General features: G+C 46.9%; 1 protein-coding gene across 6 annotated transcripts in view; it reads right to left on the bottom strand.

Moving 5' to 3' along the window:
• The window catches only part of LOC143284806 (uncharacterized), a 183658-nt gene that overhangs the window by 112135 nt on the left and 59023 nt on the right, over nt 1–12500 (bottom strand). The window lies entirely within an intron of this gene.

Genomic DNA, 12500 nt, shown 5'->3' with positions numbered 1-12500 from the left:
ACGCAGAAGAAGAAGAAGAAGAAGAAGAAAACCCACAACAGCCATGTCCCAGTACTTCACAAGCAAAACTATACTATGTATTCAGACAGCCATATACATTGTGACAATGGCTGTCAAACCTTTTTTTTTTTAATCTCTCCCTCAAACGAAAACATGCAGTGTAAAACTGCCGGCACAACCTCGCAGAATAGTTACACCGAAAGAGAGCAATTCTGTGGCATACAACACAATGATCGGGTACAGCAATATATAACAGTCCTTGTACAGTATAAGGACTGCGGCAGTAACAATGGTACATATGAGCGCCGTAGCGATACAACAACATTGTGATACGAGTTAAAAATTAAAAAAAAAATTAAAAAAAAAAGTCGGCAACTCCTCTCATGGGCGGAGGACATTCGGTCTCATCTTTGCTTCCCACTGGTTTTCAAGACGCAGATCTGAAAACGTGAAGACATGACCAATGAAGGTTCCAGAAAGACAACCCCGAGTAGGTCTCTTCATTATGACCTTCTGCAAGCCTCCCTCGTCTTCTTTACAATGATAAGACAGAGAGACAAACAGAGACAGACAGATACAGAGGTGGAGAGGTTGAGACAGATCGAGAGAGAGAGAGAGGGGGGGGGGAGAGGTGAGAGAGAGGGGGGGAGAGACAGAGAGACAGAGACAGAGAGAACGCAGGAAGTTCAATGCAAAGCCTGTCCACCTGAGAACACGTACACATAAAGACAACGATTTGAAAAAGACACACACACACACACACACACACACACACACACAGACAGAGAGAAATACAGAGAGACAGAGAGAAATACAGAGAGAGAGACAGAGACAGAGAGAAGCAGCTGTGGCCGTGCAGACGACAGGTGTTACGGTACACAACATGTATACAGAAGTCCGATAAAGTAGGACACCTCGTGGGCAGCGAGCTGTACAAGGTGCCTGAGGGTCGAAGTCTGCTCTGTAGGTCACACAGCTTGAGGCAGAGACCTCTCATTCCACTCAACCCTTCCACCACCACCCTCCCAAACAACTGCCCCCCGAGCATTAATGCCATGCCGGGATACCACACCATTGTGTACTGCTTCCACCACCACCCTCCCAAACAACTGCCCCCCAGCATTAATGCCATGCCGGGATACCACACCATTGCGTACTGCTTCCACCACCACCCTCCCAAACAACTGCCCCCCAGCATTAATGCCATGCCGGGATACCACACCATTGCGTACTGCTTCCACCACCACCCTCCCAAACAACTGCCCCCCAGCATTAATGCCATGCCGGGATACCACACCATTGCGTACTGCTTCCACCACCACCCTCCCAAACAACTGCCCCCCAGCATTAATGCCATGCCGGGATACCACACCATTGCGTACTGCTTCCAGCACCACCCTCCCAAACAACTGCCCCCCAGCATTAATGCCATGCCGGGATACCACACCATTGTGTACTGCTGCACGAAGTGTAATGGTGATCTGGTCATTGGCCTGTTTTTTTTCCCAAATCGGGTTTCTCGGATTAAATGATTTTGAACCTTGAAAAACCTTACAACACCCCGCTGGAGAGTTCCGTGCTTACATGACATTTACAAGCACGTCACATGATCTGTGCTCTCGAAGCTGATTGGCTCTCCAAAACTGCGAGCAACAAAGGCAATGGAGAGAGGCAGAACGTGCTAACAGCAGGCTTTTTTTTCTCGATGTTTTGTTTCATTTCTTTCTTTCTTTTATTTCCTTTTTCTTTTTTCTTTTTTTTTTTTTTTTTGTGTGCACACGGTGGCACTTCACTGTACAGTGTTTGGCTGTAGCAACGGCGGCTATCAACTGAAGAAATGGACGACAGCATATATTTGCTGCTTTAGCCTATGTTGATCGCCTTTCGACATTGCTCGCGATTTCGAGTGAAACTTTGACTGATGCGCATGCGCAAGATCCAGGATGGCCGCGGAACTCTCCAGCGGTCTAATGCTTCAAGACGGACGACAGCTTCATTGCAGGAAGTCCTTTTGAACCTTACGAGTTCTCTGCCGGTACATGTGACTAACAGCTACGGTCCTGTTTATAAGAACAGCATCGTTACGGACTCCACAATTTCAGATAGCGAAACTAAAATTCCCTTTCAAAACAGCGAATAAACGAAAACAAACACAACAAATTGTCACTATTTCGCTGGAACAGCTAAACAGCTAATCACACACACACACACACACACACACACCTCTTATTTCACATGGGATTTCATCATATGCTGGGAACTGAGTTTATCATCCTGTCAAGCTTTCGCTCTCTTGTGAACCATTTCATATAAATTACGGCTGTGGTCCTTGATTCACGGCTGTCTGCAGTGTCACACAGAATTACCTGACGGATGGCAGTGTCAAGAGTGATTTTTTTCCCTTCGTGTTTCTCTTTCATCAAGCCGATACCTCTGGTGACTATAAACTTAATTTCAAGTTAAATATTGATAGTAGCATTATTTTACTTATTTCTGTAGTTATTTGTTTTTATTTCTTTACTTACTGTTTATGAAGAAGCCATTTGATGCAAATGATAATATGGTTCATCAGCCGTCATGTTAAAATTATAATAGACCACCTCTCAAGGTCTAGTGGAGGGGGAGAAAATATCGGCGGCTGATTCGAACCAGCGCGCTCAGATTCTCTCACTTCCTGGGCGGACGCGTTACCTCTAGGCCATCACTCCACATACAAGCTTGATGCTTGTTGATGCTCCTTTGTCTCTGTCTGCAATGTCTGTAATCATGTTAGACTGTTGAACAATTAAGGATTATTTGAACCAAAAGTGATCCATTTATGACAGGTCGCCGTGTCTGCCGTGGTCACGTGATGAGGTCAGTGGACGGTTATGCCCCACCACCACCACCAGCAGCAGACACTCCAGCCACTCGCGGTGTGGGGACAGGGGGTCAAGTGGTCCCAACCGCACTAGGAAAACCGGAGTAGAAGAGGGTTCGCGCCTGTCTCCCCACTTAACTCGACGTTTTATAATGGAGATCCAGCGTCCTTTCACAAGGTACTGCCCACAACTCGTCTCTGTCTCTCTGTCTGTCTGTCTGCCTGCCTGCCTTCTTGCCTGTCTGTCTGTCTGTCTGTTTCTCTTTGTCTCACAGCTCTCACACACACACACACACACACACACACACACACACGATATTCAATTTATGTCCAAGTGTCAAAATTTGCCCGCTTCTTAAGCACTGGGTGAACACCACAATGCGACACGGATAAAGCTGATTGGTTTTCCACTGGACGGAATGTCATTTCCGTGAATGCATGCATTCACGAATACTTACTTCCCTCCGGTCTCTAATACCGGACGAGAATTTCGCGGAGAGTTGCAAAGTGTTCACTGAAGCTGAAAAGTGGTACACACAAAAACAGAATCATTGTATTACTCATATCATTCACGTTGATGTGTGTGTGTGTGTGTGTGTGTGTGTGTGTGTGTGTGTGTGTGTGTGTGTGCGTGTGTGCGTGCGTGCGTGCATGCGTGTGTGTGAGTGAGTGAGTGTGTGTGTGTGTGTGTGTGTGTGTGTGTGTGTGTGTGTGTGTGTGAGTGAGTGAGTGAGTGAGTGTGTGTGTGTGTGTGTGTGTGTGTGTGTGTGTGTGTGTGTGTGTGTGTGTGAGTGAGTGAGTGAGTGAGTGAGTGAGTGTGTGTGTGTGTGTGTGTGTGTGTGTGTGTGTGTGTGTGTGAGTGAGTGAGTGAGTGAGTGAGTGAGTGAGTGTGTGTGTGTGTGTGAGTGTGTGTGTAAGTGTGTGAGACCCGCTGCGGCTGATTCGGCGAAGCAGGCATGGCGGTTAGACAAGAGTCAAAACTCTCTCTATAAGAGGCTATTGAGAATAGCAGCACCAGCACAGAGCTGAAGTATCGGACCGTTCATTTCATTTAATTATCGTTCCTCTCATAAAAACAAAAACAAAATTAAATTATTTAAAAAAAAACACACAAGAAAACAACCATCCCCACCATGAATCCCCCCTCCTTTCTACCCCCACCCCCAATAAAATAAACTAAAATAAAAAATTAAAAAAAATTAGAAATAAAAGCAAAATGTGGCCGAGGACAGCAAAACTCAAGCCCCGCACTCTGTCCCTTCAAAGAAGGAGGAGAAGAAGAGGAAGGAGTAGTTGAAGGAGAAGAAGAAAGAGGAGGCCTGTTAAAAAAAGAAAAGAAACAGGCAGCAGTAGCCTAGAGAACACGAACGGTAATTACAAGTTCATTCATACCGCAGGAAGTGGAGCTGACTTAACAACCAACTGACGGGATCCCTCAATTCAAAATCGAGGGTTGTTTTTTTTGTTTTTTTTTCCCCCACACAGCAAGTGTGGTGTAGCGTAGCTTTTGAAATCAACTTAAAACTGTCAGAAGGGGTGGGATCATGGATGTCTGTCCGGCGTTCCAAGGGGAAGATTTGAGCGCTTTGAGCAGTATCATTACCCACGAAACGCAAAACTTATCATTCTTCTGCAGCAGTCTCCCGAGACAGGAAGGGCAGGTTGCTTTAAATAAAAATAAAAATAAAAAAAAATAAATAAAAAAGTTCCGCCTGGCCACAACCATTCATTGATCCTCTCTCTCTCTCTCTGTTGTGAGTGAACTGCAATAGTGAGGCCACAAAAAGGAGAAAGAAGTGACAAGGCGAGTTCGTGTCCACCGCAACACAGGGTCCGGCCTTAGTATTGATCCCAGTAGTCAGCCACCAGTAACAGGCCCCAGTGTCAGGTGTGCTGGTGTACATAGGTCCCCGGCCGAAGCCCTTGTGAAACAAAGCCCTCATCATGGTAGCTGAAACTTCCCGGGTCAAGCCTCGGGGACAACCTGAGGTCTGTCTGTCCGGGCGCTCGTGCTGCTTTGTGTCAGTGCACGTGCAGCAGGACAAAAGTGTCCTCTGTGTGTGTGTGTGTGTGTGTGTGTGTGTGTGTGTGTGTGCGTGCGTGTGTGTGTGTGTGTCTGACACAGACACGTGAGTGATTCGCCTGGGTTGAAGCCACGAAACCTTTCTCTCTCTCTCTGTCCCTTCATCTCTCTTTATTTGTTTATCTATTTATTTAGTTTTCTATTTTTATCTACATGTGTATGAGAGAGTGAGAAAGAGAGAGAGATATGAGAGAGTGCGAGAGAGAGAGAGAGAGAGTGTGTGTGTGTGTGTGAAAGAGAGAATGACTGCTTCTCTCTCTCTCTCCCCCCCTTCAACTCCAAGCCCACACCTCCCCCTCTTCAATCCCCATTTCCAACCCACCCCCCCCACCCCAGCCCCACCTCACCCCACCCCTGTACACAACCTGTTGCCTTCGTCCCGTTCCGCCACCAACCGCACTTTTCTGGCTGAGCGCCTGTTTCAGAAGCAGAAAACATCAACACTGACTGATGCAGGGTGAACTCTGAACAGGCGCCGTTCAAGTCCCTTGGTAATGGGTTTTGATACAAGTGTACATGAGCATCGGCACAGCGCTTCGTTCCCTTTCGATCTCACCTTCTGATTCTTAAAGCCTCTTCTGCAAGGGGCGAGTCGGCTGTAACTTTTAACATTTGGTTTAAATAATCTTTAATTGTTCAACAGTACACATGATTACAATGCAAACAAAGACAAAAGAGCATCAACAAGCTAAAAGCTTATACTGTGCTCACAACGCTGCATTTCAATCTTAACATGACGGCTGATGAACCAAATGCTCAACTGATCTTTTTGTTGACTCTTTTTTCTTTTCTTTTTTTTAACAGCTAGTGTAGCGAATATGGATCAATCGGCAAGCTGTAACACCCCCTTGAACCTGAACATTTAACTGATTTCCAAATGCTGATCAATACTGGCGGGAAGACGACGAGCGTGCACGTACAAACGGGGTGAACGCTGATGTGGACTGGAAGTAGCGCTGATGTAATATTCGTGCTTTTCTTGCTGCCGAGGATTTTTTTATTCTCTTTTTTAGGGGGGGAAGGGTTGGGGGGGGGAGGGAGGAGGTAAGGGGGCGGGTGCAAGGGGGTGGGGGTGGGGGTGGGTGGGAGGCTGTTACTCTTATTGAGCTCTGATCTTAAATATAACGCGTCCAAAAAAGTTGAGTTACTGAAACTGAACTGCAATATTCAACTGACTTCATTCTTCTTTAATTCTCTGGTGCGCCTGTTCGAATACAAAACATCCTTTCTTGTTTGGATACTGCAAAGACACAACCCACTGCAGTTCTGATACCCTGTCTGTTGGCATCCCTCATGCTGATGTCCGACAGATACTCTTTACATGGATAGTCTTGTCGCGAGAGTTCCGCGGAACTTCACCCTCAAACGCCAAGTGGACCCCAGCCCCTGCTTCACGAACAACCAGGACATCACGCCTCTTCAGACAGCCAGACGGACCTCACACCCGGACACACACACATCCAGGACTCCATCACACGGACATATAAATTCATTAAGTCCGTGACTTCATCTTTTCGAACAACGAAACCTTCACAACACCAAGACCACAGCCCTGAAAAGTTCAGTACGGTTACGCAAGGAGGCGTCACTGCGTTCGGACAAATCTATACACGCTACACCACATCTGCCAAGCAGATGCCTGACCAGCAGCATAACTAAAAACTTAAGCTTGAAGGCGCATTCCGTTAGGTCGATAAACTCATCTCTACTACCCTGCGTAGCTCTGACACCCTACTAGTTCTGGAGTTTAACGACCTATAGGCTGAACCCTTAAAGGTCAAAGTTGTTGAGGGCTTGGATGTTGGTTCGATAAAGGCTGAGTCTATTTGAAGGTGGTGAGACCCTGAGACCTGACAGCCGCCCCGTGTGATGCGGGCCTTAAAGCCCTGGAGGGGGCGGACTTGGCAGTACGCCTTGCCCCTGCCCACACAGGGCGTTTTGAGGTGGCGTCAAGAGTTATTCTCGCTCGAAAAAAACAAGGGAAAAAAAAAGGCTCCTTCTTCATCAGTACTTCACCGCTCTATCATGCTCATCATCCGCCAACCACTTTTCTCCCCCCCCCCCCCCCCCTTCCGCCCCCACCCCTTTCTCCCGGCCCCTAACCTCTACCCCTCTCTCCTCCTCCGCCACCTTTTGGCTTCTACAGCTGTATGGTTTTCCGCTTTCGCTGAAAAACACACACACACACACACACACACACACACACACACACACACACACACACACACACACACACACACACATCATTGCTGAGGTACGATATTAATGCACCTCCTCCACCCTACCCCTCCTCCTCTTCCCCCTTTCCTCTTTAAAGTGTGCCTCCAATCTGTTGGGCATTTTCCACCCTCTCCCTCTCACATGGTGCTGGCTTAAAAGACGGTATGTATATTGCGCGATCTCTGGCTCGGAACACGTTCTCTGCCTCACCCCTCACCCCCCAACTCTACCCTTCGCGGCACCCTGGCTTGTTTGATTACACACACTGACACACTCGATTTGGGGTATGTTGTTGCTGCCGAATTTTAGAGAAGGCCAAAGAGAGAGAGAGAGAGAGAGAGAGAGAGAGAGAGAGAGAGAGAGAGAGAGAGAGAGAGAGAGACTGACAGACAGACAGACAAACAGAGACAGACAGACAGACACACACACACACACACACTCTCTCTCTCTCTCTCTAATATCACTTCAAGTGGAAAGACGTTAAACTGAAGACGAACAGAGAGAGAGAGAGAGAGAGAGAGAGAGAGAGAGAGAGAGAGAGAGAGAGAGAGAGAGAGAGAGAGAGAACAAGAAAATTGCATCGTTTTCGTTGGAAAACTGTTCCAAAACCATGCTCCACCCACGTGTCCTCTACTTCTCCTCGTCTCTGTCTGTCTGTCTGTCACTCTCTCTCTTCTTCTTCTTCTTCTCCCGCTTTCCTCTCTCTCTAGCCCCTAAAACCCCCTCACCCCGTTTTCAGTTGCCACAGATCTAGTCAGTTTGTCATCAACATTAAAAACAACAGCAACAACAACAGACAAACCCACGCCCACCCCCTCCCGAAAAAAAAGCCCCCCCCCCCCCCCCCCCCCAAAAAAAAAGAAAAAAAGAAGAAGAAAACCTGCTAAACATTGGCCTCTACTTCTGAAAACGCTCTCTCCCTTGGCTAAGCCCATGTCAAACTGTTCGATTCACCTCTTACGTGCAAGCCTTTTTCTTTTCTTTTCTTTTCAAAATCATTCTTTACGCAGATGTGGTAGAGCGTACGTAGTTTTAATGCATTCTTGATACTGAATCTCAAAAAACGAATAAGTCCTGCAAAAATAAATAAATTAAATTTAAAAAAAAAAAAAAAAAAAGGAATGAGGCGCAGGAAGAAGAAGGCATCGTATCGCTTTGACGTTCAGAATCCGAGACCTCGAACAGTGTGAGGGAGGCTTTAAGGACACAACAGGGACGGTACCACCAGATTTAATTCTCGTTCTGCGAGAGTGTGCTGGGTGGGGGCTCTGGGATCATCAGTGGTTGCTTCTCACCTGTCAGCTCAGCTGCTGCTGCTGCTGGTGGTGCTGCTGGCGCTGTGTACCTGTGAAAGTGATAAGCGCTGACTCAGGTTGCCTCGCTGACTTTTTCAGCCCGTATCTGTGTCTGGTGCCTCTCCTCCTCCTCCTATCTCTCTCTCTCTCTCTGTGCCTCTGCTCTTTTCGAATCCCCCCCCCCCCTCCTCTCTCTCACTTTCTGCTCTTCTCAACTCACTCATTCTGTGTCTGAAGTCTGAAGTCTGAATGGTTTATTGTTTAGGCCTTTCTGCCCGTGACGGGTAAGGGGGGGGGGAGTTCCGTGTTAACATCCATTATAAAGAACAGCGCCAATATATGTAAAGCAAACAAAGGGTAGAAAAGAGAGAAAGGACAGAGTAAGACAGAGAGAGAGAGAGAGAGAGGGACAGAAAGAAGAAGAAAAAGACAAAAGATAGATGGGCAGATTGGTGTGTAATCATGCGTCATTAACCAAAGATAGACTTGTTACTCATTCTGTGTGTGTGTGTGTGTGTGTGTGTGTGTGTGTGTGTGTTTCTCGACTCATTCATCATTCATTCATATTCTCTCTCTCTCTCTCTCTCTCTCACTCTGCTCTTTTCAACTCATTCATTCTCTCTCTCTGTGTGCTTTTCTCAACTCATTCATTCATTCATTCTCTCTCTCTCTCTCTGTGCTCTTCTCAACTCACTCATTCATTCATATTCTCTCTCTCTCTCTCTCTCTCTCTCTCTGTGTGCCTTTCTCAACTCACTTTTTCTCCTCTTCTCTCTCTACACTACCTGTCTGCTTGCCCTCTCACACTTATCGCCTTATCATCGATGCCAAACGAAAGCGCAAGCGAAAACGGGGAGGGAAAACGGTGTCACACAGCTTCCGGCTTCCCCGCTCCAGGTCTGATCCCGGCGCAATCTATAAAATGATTTCAAACAAGAAAGAGAGGAAATATACGGAGGGAGAGGAGAAAAAAGGGGGGGGGAGGGAGTGAGTGAGGAGGAGAAGGAGAGAGACGGTGGGAGGGGAAGAGATAGAGACAGAGAGAGGGGGAAGTAGGGAGGAAGAAAGAAAAGTAAGGAAAATAAGGGGAGAGAGGGAGGGAACGCCAGACAGATAGATAGAGAGAGATACAGGTATAGATATATATATATATAGAGAGAGAGAGAGAGACAGACAGACAGACAGGGGGGCGAGAGGGGATACAGAGAAGCAGGGACAGCACAAAGAGAGAGGATGCTTCACAAGAGAGAGCGAGGAGCAGATCGAGACAGAAACGAAACGAAACAAAACGAAACGAACAGACATACATATAGAAAACTTCTTCTTTTTTTTTATAATTTAAACTTAAAAGTTTTGGAAGCGGAAGACACCCCAACGGCCTAATCCCCTTGCTCCCTTAGATCTAAAAGAAAAATCAAATGACCGGGACACCAACTGAAAGAGAGGGGCCCCACCTGTGTGCCCTGTCTCATACAGCACCGGCCCTGTCCTACCTCAACCATCTCCCAGTTCTCCACAGGAGTCAAAATCTCAGCCAGAGGACTCCGGGAGGGAGGGTGGCTGGGGGAGGGGGTGGGGGAGGGGGTGGGGGTGGGAGGAAGAAGAAGCGAGCAGACAAGACGTTCAAGAGAAGAGGAGGGCGGGGGATATAGATAAACTGCTTGCCGAAATAGAACAAGCACCCAGAGACACATACAACACAAATACACACACACACACACATACACACTGTTGGGAAAGTGTTTATGGTGATAAATGTGCAGGAGGTGGAGATAGAGGAGTACGAAGAGGGGTGGGACAGAGGGGGGTAAGGGTGGGAGGTTGTAGTTGTACAGGGAAAGCTGGTACTTTTGGCCGATACCGATGATACATCGACCACGCTCTACACGACCCCAAACAGGTGGGATTTTAAAATGGATGGCGAGAGAGACGGACGAAGAGCGGGAGACAGATATAGATACAGAGAGAGGGAAGGTAGAGGAAGGGAAAAGGGAAGGAAGAGACAGAGACAGAAAGAGAGACAGAGAGTGAGACAGATACAGAGACAGAGAGAGGGAAGGTAAAGGGAGGGGAGAGGGAAGGAAGAGACAGAAAGAGAGAGACAGAGAGTGAGACAGATACGGAGAGAGGGAAGGTAAAGGGAGAGGAGAGGGAAGGAAGAGACAGAGACAGAAAGTGAGACAGACAAATAGATTGAGATAGATACAGAGACAGAGAGAGGGAAAGCAGAGAAAGGGGAGAAGGAGGGGAGAGGGGAGGGAGAGACAGAGACAGAAAGAGACTGAGAGACAGAGAGAGTGAGATAGATACAGCGACAGGGAAAGTAGAGGAAGGGGAGAGGGAAGAGACAGAAAGAGAGAGTTAGAGAGAGTGATTTTGATACAGAGAGAGGGAAGGCAGAGGCAGGCGAGAGGGAGGAGAGAGTGAAGGGAGAGAGAGACAGAGAGAGAGAGACAGAGACAGAGAGAGACAGAGACAGAGAGATAAAGCTAAACGGAGAGAAAGTGGGGTTAGGTGAGAGACTGAAAAGGATGGGTTGGAAACAGATGGCACAGAGAGAGAGAGAGAGAGAGAGAGAGAGAGAGAGAGAGAGAGAATCATACGCGATGAAGCTATATTAAAGTAGACAAGAAGATGTTAAAGTCAAGAACCACCTGTGCACAATTCTCAACCATACCCTCCCTCCCCCACCCACACCAAACCTACGCTTCTCTCTCCATCTCCCTCCTCCTCTCATATCCACCCTCCATCACCGACCTCCCCATCCAACCCCCTCCCTCCTCACACCCCCACCCATTAACACAAGCTGCATCAAGTGTCACGGGCATCAGAAAGGCCGACTACCTAATATAGGAAATAGGTAGATAGACAGACAGGTGGGAAGGTAGACAAGTAGATTTGTAGATTGACAGGAGAAGAACAGATACTAGGTAGAAGATAAAACGAGTGTGTACATGCACCCAACATCCTTCTGAGGTCGACAGACAGGTGGATTGATAGAACGGATAATGACGGAGAGATAGGTACATCGTGTGTATGAATGCAGAGTAGACAGTACAGAAAAGGGGGCTTGGGAAGAGAGAGAGAGAGAGACAGACAGACAGACAGACAGACAGAGGTTCGAGCGCATTTCCTTTAACGGTTACATCATCGCCACTCCACCATCACCGCCACCAACCACCGTATTTCCAGGGGTCACATTTCCACCCGAACTGCAACGAAAATAAAACTGGCTGCAGCAGTGCGTGTTTGCTTCCTCCAGTGATGTTATGACACCCAGAATAACCTGCCGCGCTCCCTGAAGTCTATCAAACAGATCTAGCAGCCAGAACATTCATCTTGTGGTTGGTTGCTGCCATCGGTAAACCCCAAGACCCACCTGTTTTGGTACTTATGCACGGGCAAATAATGTGTGGCTGTTCCCTCTTTCAGGTGTAAAAAAAAAATCCTGCAAATATCATTATAGTAAACCGTTATTTCTTCTTCCTTTCTTTTCTTGGTTGGTTTTTAGCATGTAACATGCTGCATTTGGTACGAAGACATCGGGATTTAAAAATTCTCGTCAAATGGTTGGTTGGTTCCGAATATTTAAATGGGTCCGAACATCTGTCTCCATGCTACATGGACTTTTGAGTGTTGACAACAGAACAACACACCAACAAGCCAACTTTTTTTTTCCATTGTAGATATATTCTGGATATTTACAACAATATATTTTTTTCCACTGCAGATATATTCTAGATATTTACAACATTTTTTTTTTCCATTGCAGATGTATTCTGGATAATTACAACAACAATATTCTTCTTCCATTGTAGATATATTCTGGATATTTACAACTATTTTTTCCCATTGTAGATATATTCTGGATAATTACAACAACAATATTCTTTTTTCCATTGTAGATATATTCTGGATATTTACAACAACAAAAGTCTCAAAAGCAGCGGACGGAAACACAGCCGACACTCCACATCCAAAGACCAAGTAACTGGACGCGGCACCATGGGCCGTGGATTCGCTTCAATCCAGTTCTGACCCG

The sequence above is a fragment of the Babylonia areolata genome, chromosome 8 (assembly GCF_041734735.1).
Source record: "Babylonia areolata isolate BAREFJ2019XMU chromosome 8, ASM4173473v1, whole genome shotgun sequence".
Classification (NCBI taxonomy): Eukaryota; Metazoa; Mollusca; class Gastropoda; order Neogastropoda; family Buccinidae; genus Babylonia; species Babylonia areolata.
The sequence above is the reverse complement of the archived record's forward strand: the minus strand, read 5'-3'. Positions and strand labels throughout refer to the sequence as shown.